The sequence below is a fragment of the Leopardus geoffroyi genome, chromosome B4 (assembly GCF_018350155.1).
Source record: "Leopardus geoffroyi isolate Oge1 chromosome B4, O.geoffroyi_Oge1_pat1.0, whole genome shotgun sequence".
Taxonomy (NCBI): Eukaryota; Metazoa; Chordata; class Mammalia; order Carnivora; family Felidae; genus Leopardus; species Leopardus geoffroyi.
In genome coordinates, this window is record NC_059341.1 from 135,264,961 (window position 1) to 135,286,239 (window position 21,279).

The window sequence follows — 21,279 nt, forward strand, 5'->3', positions numbered from 1 at the left end:
GGCCTTGGAGGTCTTTCTCAGCCAAAATATTTTTCTTCTGTCCTTGGCTGGACCAAAGGTGAAAGTAAATAATAGAATAATGGCAATTACTACCACTACTAAGAGTAGATAAACGTTTACCCTACTGTGTGCCAGTCATCTCACATGATCCTGTGAGATAAGACAGACCTGTTGAAACAGGACTAGAGAAGAAACACAGTATAATGGTTAAGAACATAGTTTCTGGCATCACACTATCTGGTCTTGAATGCTGACTTTAATGCTTTGGGCAGGTTACTTCACTTTGTGTGCGTGTTTCCTCACCTGTAAGATACAGATAATGATAGTACATCTGGCTTGTCTAGTTATCATACCATAGTTGCAAAGTATTTAGACCCTTGCCTATATCTAGTAAGTGCTGTGTAATTAATTATTAAGTAAGATGAAATAAACTTGCCTTATCGCCAGTCCACAGCAGGTGTGATTTGAATTTGTACTTTTCTGATTCCCGAGCTGAAGTCCTAGCACCTGCACTATACTGCTTCCCTTTGACATCAAGACTCAGCTTGTCAACCAGGGTAACATTAATGCTTTGTAACCCGAGAACAGATCTCCTTAAGTTGAGAGTGTTCTACTATTTAACAGTGCCTGCCACCAGGTAGTAGGGTTAGAAGCAGTGAGGAAAACAGAGGTGAAGATTTTGAATTTTTTAAAAAAAATTTTTTTTTTTTTTTGAACGTTTATTTATTTTTGGGACAGAGAGAGAGCATGAACGGGGGAGGGGCAGAGAGAGAGGGAGACACAGAATCGGAAACAGGCTCCAGGCTCTGAGCTATCAGCCCAGAGCCCGACGCGGGGCTCGAACTCACGGACCGCGAGATCGTGACCTGGCTGAAGTCGGACGCTTAACCGACTGCGCCACCCAGGCGCCCCCAGAGGTGAAGATTTTGAAAAGCCACATTAACTCTCTGGTGTTTATTTTTTATTCTTGTGCCCATGACTATGGATGGTAAATAAAAGGGGTTGGGCACTTGCAAATACATTTTCTAGGTCTTTGGTTTTGCCTTGAGGTACTAGGGTGCTGAGTTCTCATCATGTGACCTTGAGGAAGTCCTGTAACCTCTTGCATGTAAATCTGAGATGGCAGTTAACTATAGAAGAGTTTGCCATATTTAGCAGAAGTTAAGTTCTCAATAAAGTGCCGTGTTAAGAAAAAAAAACCTTGGGAATTATGAAACAGGTCATTCTAAGTTATATGTCACTGTAGTATCGTCTTGGGTGCCCTGTCCTGCAGTCACCTGTTGATTTGAGTTGAGTAAATGGATGAATGATTGAATGGATGAGTAAACAAATTTCCAATCTCCAGTTTGGGCAGAAGGAATAGAGTAATCATCTTGAGAACTGGGAAAGCACACTGTGGACTTTTGAGCCAGCTGTGTCCAAAATGTTTATTGAACGTATGCCTAGACACTGGGAGTGTAATAGTGAACAAGAAGAGTGGAGCATATATTGTACTTTTGGGGAGACAGAAGAAAACCAAGTAGGCAAAAAAATGTAGCTACTAAGTGCTCCCAGGAAGGCAAGTAGGATTGTGTGGTAGAGAGGGTAAGGGTGGGGATGTGACATGGCTTTAACTGGGGTAGTTGGGGAAGGCCCTCAGAAGAGGTGACATTTGAGCTGATACTTAGATGATAAGAAGGCAGCCCTTCAGTATTTTGGGAGGAGAGATTTCAAGTCTGAGCAGCATGTGCAAAGCACCTGATGTATATATGAACTTGGTGTGTTGATAAGAAATAAGGCGAGTGTTGGGGTCCCTTGCTGGCCTGTTGGTGGAGGGTGTGACTTTTGATCTCGGGCTTGTGGGCTTGAGCCTCTCGTTGGGTGTAGAGATTACTTAAAAATAAAATATATATATTTTTTAATGTTTGTTTACTTTTGAGAGAGAGAGAGCGCGCGCGCGCGAGAGAGAGAGTGCATGTGCGTGGGGGAGGGATGGAGAGAGAGACACACACAGAATCCGAAGCAGGCTCCAGGCTCTGAGCTGTCAGCATAGAACCCGATGCGGGGCTCAAACTCACATATGGTGAGATCATGACCTGAGCTGAAGTCGGACGCTTAACTGACTGAGCCACCCATGCACCCCTAAAAATCTTAAAGAAAAAATAAGGCCAGTGTGGCTGAGGTGTTGAGAGGAGAGGAAGGCCTGAGCAAGAGATGGGGGCAAGGTCATGTAGGCTTTGGTTTTACTCCCAAGTGGAATGAAAATCCGCTGAAAGGTTTTGTTCCCCCATGCTCCCCACCCCACACACACAAAGGTTTGAAGCCAGGGAGTGACAGGATCTGATTTATGGTTGAAGAAAGTCATTTGGATTGTTGAATGGATGGTGGACCACAGAGGGACAAAGAGGAGGCAGGGAGACCAGTTGCAGGCTGTTGGAATCATCCAGGGAGTGGTGATGGTGTCTGGGACTAGGGTTCTGGTAGTGGAGATATTTTGGAGGCAGATGGATTGGATGTGGCATGTGAGGGATAGGAATAAGTAAGGATGACTCCTAGGTTTGTGGTCTAAGCACCTGAGGGTAGTTGAATTTGTTGGTCACGTGTTTGCATAGTCCTTGTAACATGGCTAAAGCTTGTTTACAAATTTTCGATCCTTCCATCAGCTCTCAACAGTACCTGAATTTCACAGGTGAGGAAGCTGGATGGGGTCAAGTGTCTTGTCTAGGGTCCCTCACTTGAGTATGAGCATCATTTCTGAAGTGAGCCCTGTTCTATTTCTGGCCTTTTTCTGGTGCCTCGTGTCTCCCAGAGGGCTATCTGGTTCATACTTCCAAGTGAGTGTTGATGCTTGAACCGCCTCTTTGTTGGCTCTAGCTTTCTTTGACTTGTTTTTCCCTGCACCTGTTCAGAAAGGTAGTGGTAGGCTTTGGGCCTTTGTGTATGAAAGAGGGGAGGGACCACATGGAGGCTACTTGCACTTTTTAAAAAGCTTTGCAAGGAATATCAGGAACCTGAGAGAGGCTTCCTCTGCGACAGACTTATCTATCCTTATCTATAATATCTTCAGGCAGGGTTTCAGCCCTCTGTGGCCCTCAGGTTACACATCTGCAAAATGGGGCTATTGGGACCCCTGGATGGCTGAGTTAGTTAAGCGTCCAACTTTGGCTCAAGTCGTTATCTCATGGTTCGTGAGTTCGATCCCTGCATCGTGCTCAGGCTTCCTACTGTCAGCGTAGAGCCCACTACAGATCCTCTGTCCCCCCTCTCTTTCCGCCCCTCCCCTGCTCACACTCTCTCTCAAAAATGAATAAACATTTAAAAAAATGGGACTCTTAATAGCTACCCTCCCATTAAGAAGGGTCCAGAAGGCCAACTCTGATACACTGTAAAAATTTGTGAATAGTTTCTGTTGTTGTTGTAGGAATAGGCCCTTAAATTTTTTTTTTTTTACTAATTTTTGTCTTTATTTTTTAAGGAATAGGCCCTTTCTAACATTGAGGATAGGGGCAGAATTTTTCCTCACGTTGTTTCTGAATGAACCTGTAGACTCTTTTCTTTATTTTGGGGCCCTAAAAAGCATGGATAATGGTTTTCTTGGGTTCATTCTGCAAAATTTGGGTCAAAAGAAAGGGCACCAATTTTGGAGCCTGGTCTGAAATTCCACCTTTGCTGTGAGACCATGGACAAGATAATTAACATACTAGAGCCTCAGTTTCCTCATCTGTAAAATGGGCATAGTACCTTCTGCCTCTCAGGATAATTGTGAATATTAAGTAGGACTGTGTGTATGTTTACTTATTTTTTTAAATTTACATCCAAATTAGTTAGCATGTAGTGCAACAATGATTTCAGGAGTAGATTCCTTAATGCCCTTTACACATTTAGTCCATCCCCCTCCCACACCCCTCAAGTAACCCTCTATTCTCCATATTTATGAGTCTCTTATGCTTTGTCCTCCTCCCTGTTTTTGTTATTATTGTTTCCCTTCCCTTATGTTCATCTGCTTTTTCTCTTAAAGTCCTCATATGAGTGAAGTCATATATTTGTCTTTCTCTAATTTCACTTAGCATAATACCCTGCAGTTCCATCCACGTAGTTGCAAATGGCAAGATTTCGTTCTTTTTGATTGCCGAGTAATACTCCATCGTGTGTGTGTGTGTACACACACACACACACACACACACACACATACCATATCATCTTTTTTTTTTTTTTTTAATGTTTATTTTTGAGAGACAGAGAAGGAGCAGGCCAGTGTCAGAAGGAGACGCAGAATCTGAAGCAGGCTTCAGGCTCCAAGCTGTCAGGTCAGAGCCTGATGTGGGGCTCGAACTGATGAACTAAGAGATCATGACTTGAGCCAAAGTCGGGTGTTTAACCAACTGATCCACCCAGGTGCCCCAAAATTTATTTATTTATTTATTTTTGAGAGACAGAGACAGAGCGTGAGCCGGGGAGGGGCAGAGAGAGAGGGAGACATAAAATCGGAAACAGGCTCCAGGCTGTCAGCACAGAGCCCGATGCGGGGCTCGAACTCACAAACCGTGAGATCATGACCTGAGCTGCAGTCGGATGCTTAACCGACTGAGCCACCCAGGCGCCCCTTACATCTTCTTTATCCATTCATCCATTGATGGACATTTGGGCTCTTTCCATACTCTGGCTATTGTTGATAGTGCTGCTATAAACATTGGGGTGCGTGTGTCCCTTCGAAACAGCACCCCTGTATCCCTTGGATAAATACCTAGTAGTGCAATTGCTGGGTCGTAGGGTAGGTCTATTTTTAGATTTTTGAGGAACCTCCATCCTGTTTTCCAGAGTGGCTGCACCAGCTTGCATTCCCACAAACAGTGCAAAAGAGATCCTCTTTCTCCGCATCCTCGCCAACAGCTGTTGTTGTCCGAGTTGTGAATGTTAGCCATTCTGACAGGTGTAAGGTGGTATCTCATGGTGATTTTGATTTGTATTTCCCTGATGACGAATGATGTTGAGCATACTTTCATGTGCCGGCTGGCCATCTGGATGTCTTCTTTGGAGAAGTGTCTATTCATGTCTTTTGCCCATTTCTTCACTGGATTATTTGTTTCCTGGGTGTTGAATTTGATAAGTTCTTTATAGATTTTGGATACTAACCCTTTATCTGATATGTCATTTGCAAATCTTCTTCCATTCCGTCGGTTGCCTTTTAGTTTTGATGATTGTTTCCTTCGCTGTGCAGAAGCTTTTTATTTTGATGAGGTCCCAGTAGTTCATTTTTGCTTTTGTTTCCCTTGCCTCTGGAGACATGTTGAGTAAGAAGTTGCTGCGGCCAAGACCAAAGAGGTTTTTGCCTGCTTTTTCCTTGAGGATTCTGATGGCTTCCCGTCTTACATTTAGGTCTTTCATCCATTTTGAGTTTGTTTTTGTGTATGGTGTAAGAGAGTGGTCCAGGTTCATTCTTCTGCATGTCGCTGTCCAGTTTTCCCAGCACCACTTGCTGAAGAGACTGTCTTTATTCCATTGGATGTTCTGTCCTGCTGTGTCAAAGATTAGTTGGCCATATGTGTGTGGGTCCATTTCTGGGTTCTCCATTCTGTTCCATTGATCTGAGTGTCTTTTTGTGCCAGTGCCATACTGTCTTGATTGATTACAGCTTTGTAATACAGCTTGAAGTCCCCTAGTGCAGGGGGCGTCTGGGTGGCTCAGGTCATGATCTCACAGTTCATGGATTTGAGCCCTACATCGGGGTCGCTGCTGTCAGCACAGAGCCCATTTCTTATCTCTGTCCCCCCTCTCTCTGCCCCTCCCCTGCTGGTTCGTTGTTTCTCCCTCTTAATAAATAAGTAAACTTGAAAAAAAAAAAAGTAAGTAGGGCAAATCTGGTGCAGGGTACGGGTGCTTGGTGAAAGTTGGTCTCAGTCTCCAGCTCTTGAGATGGCTTATAGCCTCCATTGCCTTGGCATTTTTCCTGAGCTCTTACATTTAAAAACAGACTGGCTGTAAGGAAACTGCTTGTTCCTCCCCTAATCTCCATGGAGTTCGGGTATGTAGTAGTTCAGGAAAACCTTTTGGTGCTTCTGTAAGAGTTGAGAGAAGAGGGGGCACCTGGGTGGCTCAGTCGGGTAAGCGTCCAGCTTCGGCTCAGGTCATGATCTCATAGTTTGTCAGTTCGAGCCCCCCGTCGGGCTCTGTGCTGACAGCCCAGAGCCTGGAGCCTACCTCAGATTCTGTGTCTCTCCCTCTCTCTACGCCTCTCCTGCTCATACTCTGTGTCACTCTGTCTCTCAATAATAAATAAACGTTAAAAAAAAAATTTAAAAAAAAAGAGTTGGGAGAAGAGGCAGAAATGAATCTGTTGGCTTCCTGATTTTGTTCTCTAAGTTGAAGGGCAACATTGGGAAAATGAGCTTTAGAATTACATTTGTTGTATTTTTATCATTGAAGTCCAGGTCCTGGGGGAAGTTTGGCCTAGTGGGGAGTATTCCTGCTTCTGCCCTGTAGGGTCTGAGACAGCTTTGGGAGCTTCAATTCTGGGGCCAGTTGTGCAAGGAACCAAAGAGCCCCCTTAACCCCTACACTTCAGTGCTGTGTAGTTGGGTTCCTTCACCTTCTGGACATTTGTGGTGTTGTTCTTTAAAAAAAAATTTTTTTTAATGTTTATTTTTGAGAGAGAGAGAGAGAGAGAGATGCACAGAGTGAGTGGGGGGGGGGGGTGCAGAGAGAGAGGGAGACACAGAATCCAAACCATGCTCCAGGCTCTGTCTGAGCTGTTAGCATGGAGCTGGATGCAGGGCTTGAACCTACAAACTGCCAGATCATGACCTGAACCGAAGGTGGACACTCAACCGACTGAGCCACCAAGGCGCCCCATGTTCGTACTGTTCACTGAGAGAGCTATAGAGCTGGTTTAAGACAAAGGCCCTGCCTCTGGACGAGCTTATATGCTGGTGAGGAAGAAGTCACTTAACCTCAACACGCTGAAGCAAGGAGGGAAGGGGTGTGGGCCCTTGTGGAACTTGGGCGTCATGGGGGCGTGTTTAGTGTGCTCCACACTATCGCCGGTGTCATGGATCCCGGTCACTGAGCTAACTCTCATTTTACAACGACTGCCTCATTTGCCTTCACAACACCCATAAGAAGCAGGTATCGTTAGCCTGTTTTCACGATGAAACTGAGAACCACAGAGGTTCAGTAGTTTGTCTGGCACGCAGCAGAGCCAGATTCTGAATGCACATTTGTTTGATTGCAGGACCCAGGGTTTTTACCACTCGACCAAACTTTGCCCAGAGCACTTCCCGGGGATAGGGAGTAGAAAGTAGATCTCTGTGGAGTAGGCTGGATATAGGGGACACAGTTCATTTGGGTCCCGCCCTATTTGGGGGCCTTCATTGCCTCCTGCCCCAAATACCAGCCAAACTTGAGAGGGAGAGGCTAGAGGTGAGAGTCCCACAGAGGCAGCTTTATTCCTTGACTGAGCTGTGGGTCGGCCTCACAGGCTGCCTATTGAGCTTGCAGAAGATGCCCTTCCTAAGTGTGTTAGTGCAGAGCTGTTGCCCCGGGGGCCAGAGTAGGGCTCAGGATTTGTATGCAGTTCACAGTGTGCCTGGAGTCCCTGCCACTGACACCAGCAGCAAAGGACAAGTAAGCAGATGAGTGCATCTATCAGTTCCTTAAAGGAACGCGTTGGAGCCCGTTTAGAGACTGTGACTTGGAGAGACACAGCTCCCTGCCCCCTTCCCAAGCCTCTGAACGGGACTGCATCTCCTTTTGTGCCTGCCAGTTGCATAGCAACCAAGCTAGCTGATTGCCTCCTGGCGGGAGAAAACTGTTTAGCTCTGGATTCTTGGAAGAGGTGCCGGGCATCACCTCCCAGGGGTGGGAGAAATTTGTTAGAAGCAGCAGAGGTGTGGGAAGCTGCTGCTTTCTTAGGAGGGTGCTGACTGACAGGCATTCCTGTGTAGCCCACTAGACAGAGCCTGCCTGAGGCTTCCCTGCCAGGAAGAGCCGGGCAGCTACAAGCTAACAGCTATGAGCCGGAAGGCTGCTGAGGGTCATGGTCAGAGGAACCACGGGTCTTACCCTACCGAGACCTTGAAGTCCTCCTGGTGAGATGTGCTGCCACACAAGGTAGTGTGTTTCCCTGCTGGACAGGGCTTGCATAGGTTGGATAGGTCATGTTAGACGTTCAAGGGCAGCATGAGTGGATAGATGAGACCTTTTGAATCCCATTTCAGTTCTGCTATGTGCTGCTCTTGTGCTTGGGGCCTGCTCTCGGGCTCCTGGACTTCGTTTGCGAGCTAGAGACATGGTGGAAAACGGCACCCCATAGTCCTTTTTGTAATACACAGTGTGTTAGTAGCAGCATACCTCCAAGGAGAACTGAGTAATAGCAACTTACCTTTATTGAATGCCTGTCAGGAACCCAGCAACTGAGCTCTGTGCTTTTCATATATCTTTTCCTCAAAGAATGCGGTGTATTCATAACTCTCCTCCCCATTCCAGTCCCCAAGGGCAAACACTGATTGGAATTTCGCGTTTATCATTCCAGACTTTTTTCTCTGCATTTGCAAAGCGGTACATTCTCTGTAATTATCGCAAAATCCCGCTCTTTTACCCCCATTTTACAGAACAGGAAACATGCTCAAAGAGGTAAACAATCTTGTCCGAGGTCCCATAGCCAGGGGAGCTGCGATTCTAAGCCAGATCCATCCAGTTCCAGAGTGCATGCCCTTTCTTTTACTTGGCATAGGTTGGAGTGTTTCCACAGTGGCACTCTGCAGGTCAGAATGGGGCTGGTGACTTCTTTTTCTCTCCCTGAAGCAGCTGCCTCAAGAGACCAGGCCTCCTCCAGGAGCCCAGCCTGTTTGCACAGCTCAGCCACTTCTCCTTGGCTTGCCCCACATTCTGGGGCTCACCAATCCGTGGTTCCCTGAGACAATGCTGGTATGTGCCATGCTTCACAGGATGGACAAAAGGTCAGACTGGCCCAACCAGGCTGGCCTCCTGTCCGAGAATGTCAGTCCTTTTGGTTTGGACTGTTCTCTGAATAGAAGTGGTTTCAAGGGAAGACTTCTGTCTTTTGGGAAGAGAGAGTAGCATGTCTGACTTTGGCCAGATGGGAAAGCGAGAGTTCTGTGTGGGTGTGCGCATGACGTGCCACAAGGTGCGTCCCTTCTCCTCTGCTTGTCTCCCATGAACGGGTGCTGCTGGCTCAGCACCTCTGCTAGAGGCACTCAAAATGTGAACTTGAAAGCACGATGAAGAGGCTTGTGTTCAAATTATGGCTCTGCCTTCGTCTCTTTCATGGCCAAATATTTCTTGAACTCCTGTGTGTCAGACATTGTTCTAGGCTCTGAGTATACATGGTAACCTGACTAGACAACTTTTCCATAACTCCGTGCGCTTGCCTGCCCCTCCTGTCCTCTTTCCGCCATCTTTCCGTGCCACCATAATGGTGCGCATGAATGTCCTGGCAGATGCTCTCAAGAGCATTAACAATGCTGAAAAGAGGCAAATGCCAGGTTCTTATTAGGCTATGCTCCAAAGTCATCGCCCGATTTCTGACTGTGACGGTGAAGCATGGTTACATTGGCAAATTTGAAATCATCGATGATCACAGAGCTGGGAAAATTGTTGTGAATCTCACAGGCAGGTTAAACAAGTGTGGAGTGATCAGCCCCAGGTTTGATGTACAACTCAAAGATCTAGAAAAACGGCAGAATAATCTGCTCCCGTCCCGCCAGTTTGGTTTCATTGTACTTGACAACCTCAGCTGGCATCATGGACCATGAAAGCAAGATGAAAACACACAGGAGGGAAAATCCTGGGATTCTTTTTCCAGGGGTGTAATACAGTCATACAAATAAAATGCCTCACTGACTAGACAAGTTTTCTGCCTGCAGGGAGCTTACATTTTGGTGGAGTTTACTTTTTCATTTGTCAGAGTCTCCATTTTTTTATCTGTACAAGGGACAACCTGACTTGTCACAATCCCATTTGGCATAATTGTTGGGAAGGTGACATAAGATAACCTTTGTGACCTTGCCTGGCACAGTTTTTTTCATTTCATTTCTTGCCAGGCTCCCCAGTGGGGTCTACTGTGGGTATGTTTCCCCTTCAGAATTTGTTCTGGGGGCGCCCGGGTGGCTCAGTCGGTTAAGCGTCCGAATTCGGCTCAGGTCATGATCTCATTGCTCGTGAGTTGAAGCCCCGCATCAGGCTCTGTGTTGACAGCTCAGAACCTGGAACCTGCTTCAGATTCTGTCTCTATCTCTCTGCCCCTCCCCTGCTCGTGCGCTCGCTCTCTCTCCCTCATATATAAAATAAAACATCAAAAAAAAAAAAAAAAAAAAGAATTCTGTGTCAGTAGAGGTAAGATCAGCAGAAGCTCCCTTACTCCCTTGGAGCCCAAGAGATTTGTATCCCATCCAGTAAGGGAATGGGCACTGCCAAGACCCAAGGAGCCAGACTCCACCGAAGGCACTCCGTCCGGTTCAGCAGTTGGGACTAAGAGCCCCCATCGAGGGCTGAGCGCAGCGGGCTGTTGGGCCAGAACAGAGGTTGAGACACCTTCTGTAGCACAGCGAGAAGAGCATGGGCTCTGTAGCTTCCCAGCCATGTGACCTTGGGCAGGCCACTTCTGTCTCTGGGCCTCTGGGCCTTCGGGGCAGTTAGAGAGGCTGAACTTTGTACAGCAAGGTTTAGCAGAGTAGCTGGAATGGAGCAGAGTGACAGCTAACAGCTATTTAATACTGCAGAACAGTTCTGTGGGCATCTGGCTACTATGGGAAACTTCCACCCGACTGTAAAATTAGGGAGTTGTTTGATAGCAGAGAAAATGCGGTGTGGATTCCTACAGTGTTGAAGACACGACTAGGGTTTTCAAAGATTGGAAAGGCTGAGGTGTGGAAGAGTGACCAGGCTCATTTGATCTGGTTCCAAAGGGCAGGGCTAGGAAGTGAGGCCTGCTGAGTGTCAGACACTGGACTGGGTACTTTCCCACAGGTGCTCTCCTTAATCCTCACTGCGCCCTGGGAAGGTTATCCCCACTTAGAGATGGGATGTGTAGATGCTAAATACAGCCACACGAGGTTACATAGCTTGTTGGGGGTGGAGTCGGGATTTGAGCCCAGGTCTCCAGTGCTGGAATCTGTATTCTGATGTGATGGAGGCATGTTTCAGGTCAGTATAAGAAGCGTTTGTTGAGGGGGGTGCCTGGGTGGCTCAGACAGTTTAAGCATCCAGCTCTTGATTTCGGCTCATGTCATGATCTCCCGGTTTCGTGGGTATAAGCCCCACGTTAGTCTCTGTGCTGACAGTGCAGAGCCTGCTTGGGATATATATTCTCTCTCTCTCTCTCTCTCTCTCTCTCTCTCTATCTCTCCCTCCCTCCCTCCCTCCCTCCCTCCCTCCCATCCTCCCTCCCTCTCCCTCCCTCCCCTCCCCATGCTCTCTCTGTCTCTCTCAAAATAAGTAAATTTAAAAAAAAATATTAAAAAAAAAAGGTGTCTGTTGTGGTTGGGAAGTATTAGAAGTATCCAGTAGTGGAATAGGCTTTCTGGAAGAAAATGAGCTTCTTGGCCCCATCCTGTTGAATTAGTGGCCTGGGGAAGTTGCTGAAGAGACGTTTCTGCTCAGTCCTGTTCTAGGCTCCTTTGTTCCAGAGGAAGCAGAGGTTAGTAAGGGCTTAGTGAAAGTATCTCTTCTAGATAAGGGCTTGGTGTTTACCCATGAGAATTTCACAAGGCCTGGGACTTGGGTTCCAGGTGTGGGAAACAATTTTCCTATTTCCTGGTTGTTGTGATACTTGAGTTGGCTGACCTTATGGGTGATCTCGGGAATGTCTGTGGGTCCTAGGGCCAGGTTGAACTGAGCATTGAGTATGTTTTACTTTTGGGCTTAGGAAATAAAAGCAAAATTCTAGTAGGTTATTATGTTTTTTTTTAATAAATTTTTTTAGTGTTTATTTTTGAGAGAACGAGAGACAGAGTGGGAGGAGGGGAGGGGCAGAGAGAGAGGGAGACACAGAATCTGAAACAGGCTCCAGGCTCTGAGCTGTCAGCACAGAGCCCGATGCGGGCTCGAACTCACAAGCCATGGGATCATGACCTGAGCTGAAGTCAGATGCTTAACTGATTGAGCCGGCCAGGTGCCCCTATTATGTTTTTTTTATATGCCACAAATCATAATCGTTCTTCAAATAATACTGATCCAGACTACTTTTTCCCCAACCTCAGTAGTCAGCAAGTTGCAGTACTTGGTAATATCTGCTTTTAAGGTGAAATTAATTTCTTAACTTTTTTTCTTGTTTATGGAGGTAATTACTCATTTTAGGAAAGTTGGAAAATACAGAGGTATGGAGAATATCAGGGGTGCCTGGGTGGTTCAGTTGGTTGAGCATACAACTTTTGATTTTGGCTTAGGTCATGATCCTGTGGGATTGAACCCTGTGGCGGGCTCCGTGCTGAGTGTGGAGCCTGCTTGGGATTGTCTCCCTCCCTCCCTCCCTCTGTCTCTGTCTCTGTCTCTCTCAAAATAAACATTTTTTTTTTTTTTTAAATTTTAAAAATGGTCTTTGCATAGAAACCTCAGCCATGATACCTGTTTGGTGTGGGTATAGTGGGTGCTATGGTGCCAGTGACTTGGGGGGTGGTGGTTAGATTTGGCATGGAACAGGTGTTTGCTGCCTCTCTCAGACTCACTGAGTATTAAATACCACTGAGTACCTGGTGTCAGACCAGGGAGTCTGGTGGGAGGAGTGGTGGTAGGTATCCCTGGAAGTCTAAAATTGTGTATTTCGTTTTTTCTGAATTTTCTCCATGAAGTATGTCCTGCTCTTTGAACTGGCTGGAAAAACTCTAGTAAATGCTGTTTGAAAACCAAAAACCCAAAACCAAAATCTGCTTGTAGCATTTTACCTAATAGTTGGCATTTGGGGGGAGCCCATCCATGTCCTCTCCAACCTCACATAATACTGCACCTATTACCCCCTTTTTCCACACAAAGAAATTGGGCTCAAAGGTGAAGCCTGTCTGAGGTCACGCAGCCAGTAAATGGTAGAGCTGGGCTTTGGAGCTAGATCTAGGTTTTCCATTGTGTGGCGTTGCCTCTTGTAAACCAAAGGTTGCGATTCAAATTTTAGCATAGGGAACCTCACCCAGCCTGACCTTCCACCATTTGCTGCTTTGTCTTTTGCATCTTACCGTTTGGAGTACTTAGTAGCTTTTACACACTTCACTTGTGATTCCGTGTCTTTTCCATACAGTCTGTCCTCTGAATGCCTTGCAAACTCTTCTTTATCCTCCTCAGCCCCGCTCAGTGAAACTTTGCCCTGGCATCCCAGAGTTAATTGCTCCCTCTGCAGCACTCCTGCCTCTGGTTTATGCTTCCTTTTTAGCATAGATGACAGTTGGTTGCATTTATGTGCTGAACTTGGTCAGACTAATATATATTCGCTTAGGGACTGTCTTACTCTTCTTGGTGTCTGTGTCCTGTTGCTTGGCACAGAATAAGTGCTCAAGTGTTAAAATGCATCCAGATCTCAAAAAAAAAAAAAAAAAAAAAAATGCATACGGACCTCTTTCCTAAACAGTCTTCACAGCAGCTCCTTTAGAGGCCTCCCATCTAGTGTTCCAGGGGGATCACAAGGTGTTGTAGCAAGACTCAGATGAGCTGTGGTTCAAGGTTGCTAGGGTGCTTTTCTCCTACCCCTACAAGTTCCCTCATGATTCCGGATTCCCTTTTACTTCTTACCCTTATTTTATGCCATTTCCGCTGCACTTTGCTCCTGCCAAGCTGTCTTTCTCTGTCTTTCAGTTACAGGTGTTTTCCTGCCGTGGGGCCTTTGCACATGCTGTTCTGGGCCTGCGAGTTTGCTAGGACTCCCTCTCCTAAACCCCATTTGATTTGCCTGGCGAACTCCTGTAATGTTTCATTTCTCAGATTAAAATATCACTTTCTTGGGAGAAGCCATTCTCCCAGTCTAGCTTAGGTTCTCCACCTTTCTACTGTTCCAGCTGATTAACTTTAATTTCATAGCACCTCTCTGACATAGCTGCTTGTATTGTCCCTTGAGTGATTACTTGGTATCTGTCTTCTCCACCAAACTGTAAACTCAACATGGGCAGGGACTATGCCAATCTTGCCTATCTCATTAATTCAGACAGCACTGCACAAATTCTGGGGCTTGATAAATATTTGTTTCATGAAGCAGTAACACCTTCGTTTAAATTAGGGAAGTAGTATGATGGAAAAAGCTTGACTTGAGGCTTAAGTGGCTTGAATTCTCCTAACTGCTGTTAACTAGGCATGTGACCTTGGGCTTTCATTTCTTCATCTGCCAAATGAAGAAAAAATACTTGGTGATCTGGGCTCACCTGGGGTTCACCTGATAATCTGTGATTCTAGATGAACTGTTTAATTAGCCGAGTTCCGGGGTTGGGGGGGAGAGGGGCTAGGATAAGAATCCAACTGCCTACTTGACATCTCCACCCAAGTGTCCTCACCCTCAAGCCCGCTCTCCCTGTCGCCTTCCCTGTTCGGTGTACAGCAGCGCCATTCTTTTTTTTTTTTTTTTTTTTTTTTTTTTTTAAATTTTTTTTTTTTTCAACGTTTATTCACCTTTGGGACAGAGAGAGACAGAGCATGAACGGGGGAGGGGCAGAGAGAGAGGGAGACACAGAATCGGAAACAGGCTCCAGGCTCTGAGCCATCAGCCCAGAGCCCGACGCGGGGCTCGAACTCATGGACCGCGAGATCGTGACCTGCAGCAGCGCCATTCTTTAAGTGGCTCGGGCCCAGAACCTCAGTGATATTCTTGACTCTTCTCTCACACCCCTTGGCCGGTTTGTCGGCATATCTTATTGTTACTACCTACAGAATATATCCAGACTCCAGCCCCTTCTCACTGCCTCTGCCACTCTTACTCTGGTCCAAATCACCACCATCTTTTTTATTATTATTATTTTTTTAGTGTTTGTTTATTTTGAGAGAGAGCGAGATGGAGTGCGCGCATGCTTAACGTGGGGCTCAAACTCCCAAACCTGAGACCAAGAGTCACATGCTCCACCAACTGAGCCAGCCAGGCGCCCCAGAGTTCTTTTCAAGGGATATTCCATTGTATGTGTGCATCACAGTTTCTTTATCTGTTCATCCATTGGTGGACACTTGCGTTTCTTCTGTATTTTGGCTGTTGTGAACAATGCTGTTCTCAGTATAGGTGTACAAATACCTCTCCTTGCTGTTCTTTGAACACGACAGTTGCCACCTCACTTTAGAGGATCCTCAGATTTTCTGTCTGGAATGCTCTTTCAGTCTGTAGGTTGGCTGGTACCTTTTGTCAGGTCATTGTTCAGTGTCATTTTCTCAATGGAAGCCTTTCTCAGCTATCCTATAAAAAATTTTTTTTAATGTTTATTATTTTTGAGAGAGGGAGGGCTGGGTAGGGGCCGTGAGAGGGAGACAGTGGATCCAAAGCTGGCTCTGTGCTGGAAGCAGAGAGCCTGATGCAGGGCTTGAGCCCACAAATCATGAGATCATGACCTGAGCCGAAGTCCAAAGTCCGGTGCTTAACCGATTGAGTCATCCAGGCACCCACCAACTATCCTATTTTATTTATTTATTTGTGAAAAAAAATTTTTTTTAATGTTTACTTTTTTTTTTTTTATAAATTTTTTTTTTTCAACGTTTATTTATTTTTGGGACAGAGAGAGACAGAGCATGAACGGGGGAGGGACAGAGAGAGAGGGAGACACAGAATCGGAAACGGGCTCCAGGCTCTGAGCCATCAGCCCAGAGCCCGACGCGGGGCTCGAACTCACGGACCGCGAGATCGTGACCTGGCTGAAGTCGGACGCTTAACCGACTGCACCACCCAGGCGCCCCTAATGTTTACTTTTGAGAGAGAGAGGAGAGGTGAGAGAGAAAGAGAGAAGGAGACAAAGAATTTGAAGCAGGCTCCAGGCTCTGAGCTGTTAACACAGAGGCCGATGTGGGGCCCAAACTCATGGACCGCGAGATCATGACCTGAGTCGAAGTTGGATGCTCAACTGACTGAGCCACCCAGGCGCCCCCCAACTATCCTATTTTAAACTGCACCTTCCCCCACCACCTTGGCTCTTTTCTCCTTGCTCCTGCTTCATTATCTTTGATGATACTTATCAACGTCTGATTGAGGTTTCACTTTTTTTTTTTTTTTCTCTTTCTCTCACTCTGTCTTCCTCTAAGTCCCAAGAGGATCATTTTGTTCATTGCTGTATCCCAATGCCTAGAATAGTGCCTGGCACCCAGAGTCATTCAGTAACTATTTGACGGATAGACAGATGCATGAATAGATGAATAAGGTTTGGTGGTAGGAGGGAGCGAGGACAGAGAGAATGGCAGTGAAGACAGATGTTTTTCCCCGGTCAGCAGTGCTCATCACTTCTCAAATTTGGCTGCTACTGAGATTCTAAGGGTAAAATTAAAATCCCGGCTATTACTTCTTTGTATCTTCTTTAGTGACTGTACCTGCCCCCCACTGACAATTGTGTTCTGGAAAAGTTGTATGCTAGCACCAGAATGTGCACACAGAATTGAGGGGATCAACATGGGGTTGCAGGTGTTGAATTTCTCCAAGTAAGGATACTGAAAAAACACCTCCCTTGCCTGCATGCCACACAAATCATTGTCCACTGTCAGCTTCCTTCCTTCCTTCCTTCCTTCCTTCCTTCCTTCCTTCCTTCCTTCCTTCCTTCTTCCTTCCTTCCTTCCTTCCTTCCTTCCTTCCTTCCTTCCTTCCTTCCTTCCTTCCTTCCTTCCTTCATCAGTGTCATTTCTTAAAAAGAAAGGGCCTTTTTAACACTAATGTTAAGTATAGGAAGGCATGGTTCAGAACAGAAGATGTGTTTTAAATTTAATAAATTTGGGGGGTGCCTGGGTGGCTCAGTCAGCTAACTGTCTGACTTTGGCTCAGGTCATGATCTCATGGCTTGTGAGTTCGAGCCCTGCATCGGGCTCTCTGCTGTCAGTGCAGAGTCTGCTTTGGTTCCTGTCTCCCTCTCTCTGCCCCTCCCCAGCTCATGCTTTCTGTCTCAGAAATAAATAAAAACATCAAAAAAATTAGTAGGTTTGACTTAAAAAAAAAAAAAAAAAACACCAACTTGCTTTGTTGTCTTCATTTTTCCCATTTTCCTGGAGGATAGCTGTGTGGAGAGAGGCACCAAGTGGTCAGGCTGAGGTTTGGGTGCCTCTGGCACCTCAGAGTGAATGCTGCAGAGAGCCTGATAATGCTCTACAAAGGCCTAGGGCAATTGTGAGCAATTCCTTCCTTATGGCTCTTTGGCTCTGACATTTGTAACTCATTTTTTAAAATTGGAAGTTCTCTATGGCACAAAAACAGACACTCAGATCAATGGAAGAGAATGGAGAACCCAGAAATGGACCCACACACATATGGCCAACTAATCTTTGACACAGCAGGACAGAACATCCAATGGAATAAAGACAGTCTCTTCAGCAAGTGGTGCTGGGAAAACTGGACAGCGACATGCAGAAGAATGAACCTGGACCACTTTCTTACACCATACACAAAAAGAAACTCAAAATGGATGAAAGACCTAAATGTAAGACGGGAAGCCATCAAAATCCTCAAGGAAAAAGCAGGCAAAAACCTCTTTGGTCTTGGCCGCAGCAACTTCTTACTCAACATGTCTCCAGAGGCAAGGGAAACGAAAGCAAAAATGAACTACTGGGACCTCATCAAAATAAAAAGCTTCTGCACAGCGAAGGAAACAATCATCAAAACTAAAAGGCAACCGACGGAATGGAAGAAGATTTGCAAATGACATATCAGATAAAGGGTTAGTATCCAAAATCTATAGAGAACTTATCAAATTCAACACCCAGGAAACAAATAATCCAGTGAAGAAATGGGCAAAAGACATGAATAGACACTTCTCCAAAGAAGACATCCAGATGGCCAGCCGGCGCATGAAAGTATGCTCAACATCATTCATCATCAGGGAAATACAAATCAAAACCACCATGAGATACCACCTCACACCTGTCAGAATGGCTAACATTCACAACTCGGACAACAACAGCTGTTGGCGAGGATGCGGAGAAAGAGGATCTCTTTTGCACTGTTTGTGGGAATGCAAGCTGGTGCAGCCACTCTGGAAAACAGGATGGAGGTTCCTCAAAAATCTAAAAATAGACCTACCCTACGACCCAGCAATTGCACTACTAGGTATTTATCCAAGGGATACAGGTGTGCTGTTTTGAAGGGACACATGCACCCCAATGTTTATAGTAGCACTATCAACAATTGCCAAAGTATGGAAAGAGCCCAAATGTCCGTCGATGGATGAATGGATAAAGAAGATGTGGTGTATATATATACAATGGAGTATTACTCAGCAATCAAAAAGAATGCAGTCTTGCCATTTGCAACTACGTGGATGGAACTAGAGCGTATTGTGCTAAGTGAAATTAGAGAAAGACAAGTATCATATGACTTCACTCATGAGGACTTCAAGACACAGAACTGATGAACATAAGGGAAGGGAAACAAAAATAATACAAAAACAGGGAGGGGGACAAAACATAAGAGACTCTTAAATATGGAGAACAAACAGAGGGTTACTAGAGGGGTTGTGGGAGGGGGGATGGGCTAAATGGGTAAGGGGCATTAAGGAATCTACTGAAATCGTTGCACTATACGCTAACTAATTTGGATGTGAATTCAGAAAATAAAATTAAAAAAGAAATTGGAAGTTCTCTAAGGTATTGTCTAAATTGCCTATTCTGGGGGCTCCTGGGTGGCTCAGTCGGTTGAGCGGCCGACTTCAGCTCAGGTCATGATCTCACGGTCTGTGAGTTCAAGCCCCGCGTCGGGCTCTGCGCTGACAGCTCAGAGCCTGGAGCCTGTTTCAAATTCTGTGTCTCCCTCTCTCTGACCCTCCCCCATTCATTCTGTCTCTCTCTGTCTCAAAAATAAATAAACGTTAAAAAAAAATTTTTTTTAATTGCCTATTCTGACATGTTACCCAATCATGAAATTAATGGGGTGCAACTTGCCTTAGAGAAAAGACAATCTAGGGCCATCTGGGTGGCTCAGTTGGTTAAGCGTCTCTTGGTTTTGGTTCAGGTCACAATCTCATGGTTCTGTGAGTTCTGGCCCCACATTGGGCTCTTCACTAACGGTGCAGAGCCTGCTTGGGTTTCTCGCTCTCTCTCTCTCCCTCTCAAAATAAGTACATAAACTTAAGAGAAAAAAAAAGACCATCTAGTGTGCTAAAGGAAAAAAAGCCAGATACAAAGAGTTGCCTATTGAATGATTATATGAACTATCTAGAATAGACAAATCTATGAACTATCTAGAATAGGCATGATATGAACTATTCTAGATATGAACATGATATGAACATATTCTAGATATGAACTATCTAGAATAGACAAATCTATAGAAATAGCATATTAGTGGTTGCCAGAGCCTGGGGCAAGACGAGTAAAGGGAATAAGGAGCAACTGCTGAGTGGGTATGGGGTTTGCTTTGGGGTGATGAGAAAGTTTCGGACTAGATAGTGCTGGTCCGAATTGGCTGTGCCAGTTCACATGTGCTGAATTGGCCACTTTAATAGGGTGGAAAATTTTATGTGTATTTTACCACAGTATAAATAATAGTAGAATAAAAAGCATTAGGGGCACCTGGCTGAGTTAGTAGAGCATGTGACTCTTGATCACAGGTCGTGAGTTTGAGCCCCACATTGGGCGTGGAGTCTACTTAAATTAAAAAAATAAACATATGCATGTATCGCACATGGCAAGTATTGTTTAGTGAAACTTGTTTTAGTTACACCACCCTGGCAGTATCTGTGGGCTGGATCACAACATAAAATGTATTGTGTGGGTGTGTGTTCTCAAAATGTGAAAGCCCCCTCTCTAAGGCTCCTTTTAGCTCAGAACATCCTATGGCCAATATTTGGAAGTTGCTAAGACTGTCCTGAGAGGGCTATACAAGGATATGATGGACTTTGAATAACTTCCTCCTTCCATGATGGCTCTCCACAAATGCCATGTGATTTTGAGTGAGCCATTCTCTCTGGCTTTTACATTTGTAGCCAGTTGTTTTGTTTTGTTTTTTGTTTAAAAAAAATTTTTTTTAACATTTATTTATTTTTGAGACAGAGAGAGAGCATGAACAGGGGAGGGTCAGAGAAAGAGGGAGACACAGAATCTGAAACAGGCTCCAGGCTCTGAGCTGTCAGCACAGAGCCCGACGCGGGGCTCGAACCCACAGACCACGAGATCATGACCTGAGCCGAAGTCGGACGCTTAACCGACTGAGCCACCCAGGCGCCCCTGTTTTTTGTTTTTTAACTTGAACTTAAACATGATCTTGGAGAAGGTCTTGGCCTCCTTTTCTCTTGACCATTCCTATATCCATGCTTTAGCTGCACCTTGGACCTAATGTCTACAATAGCAACTTTAGTACACTTTTTGTTTTCGTGTCTGTCTTATCCCTCCAGATTGTGATCCTTACTGTAGGGACAGCATGGTGGTGGGCTAGAGTTTAGCTAAGCTTTCGTCAGGTGCGTTGTGGCAAATGGGACACAGATGTGCAGGCATCATGACCTGACCCCCCCCCCCCCCCCGCTCCGTTGTTTGTTAAATGAAGTAGTCTAGACAGGGATTATTCTATTTTCTGAGTATTTTAAAATAGGAAGAGTAAGCAGTTTGGCCAGTCAGGGGGCTAATAAGAAGCAGGTAGTGTTCTGAATCTAGTGCGCCCTCTGTGGCACCGCACGGGGGTGCATTTTACGTGTGCATGTATGCATAGCACTGTGTCCTCGCCTGTGTGTAAACGAAGGCAAAGGCCATGGCTAATTCAGAAAAGCCTAAACTCAGGGAGTTTTCTTCCTTGGTGCAGATAAATCTGTTCTGACATTGCTACATTTTCCTCCGGTCCTTTGGGGAATACACAAGTTTATCTGAGAGCCTGTTTGCTGGGGAGGAATATTTATAGACTCTCTGAGCTGGAAAGAACTGGAGGACATCTAGTCCAGTGGTTCCCAGACATAGAAGTATCAAGAGTGACCTGGCAGTCTTTACCGATGCTTAGGCTCCATTCCAGGTGGTTCTGATTGAGAGGTCTGGGCGTGGTAGGGCCAAGAAGCTGAGTGTTTATGAAACCTCTCAGGTGGTTTTGATGCAGCTGGAATGATCCACTTCTCCCATGTCGTAGAAATGGGAAGGGGCGCACAGAAAGGCTGGATTACTTTACTATAAGGGTACCTAGTGACTGAGCTGGGAGGCCAGATCTGTGGACTGCCATGCCCTAAA

General features: G+C 45.7%; 1 protein-coding gene and 1 pseudogene across 2 annotated transcripts in view; both read left to right on the forward strand.

Moving 5' to 3' along the window:
- ACO2 (aconitase 2) overlaps positions 1-21,279 on the forward strand; it is a 56,416-nt gene that overhangs the window by 2,260 nt on the left and 32,877 nt on the right. The window lies entirely within an intron of this gene.
- Positions 9,395-9,856, forward strand: LOC123590976 (annotated as a pseudogene).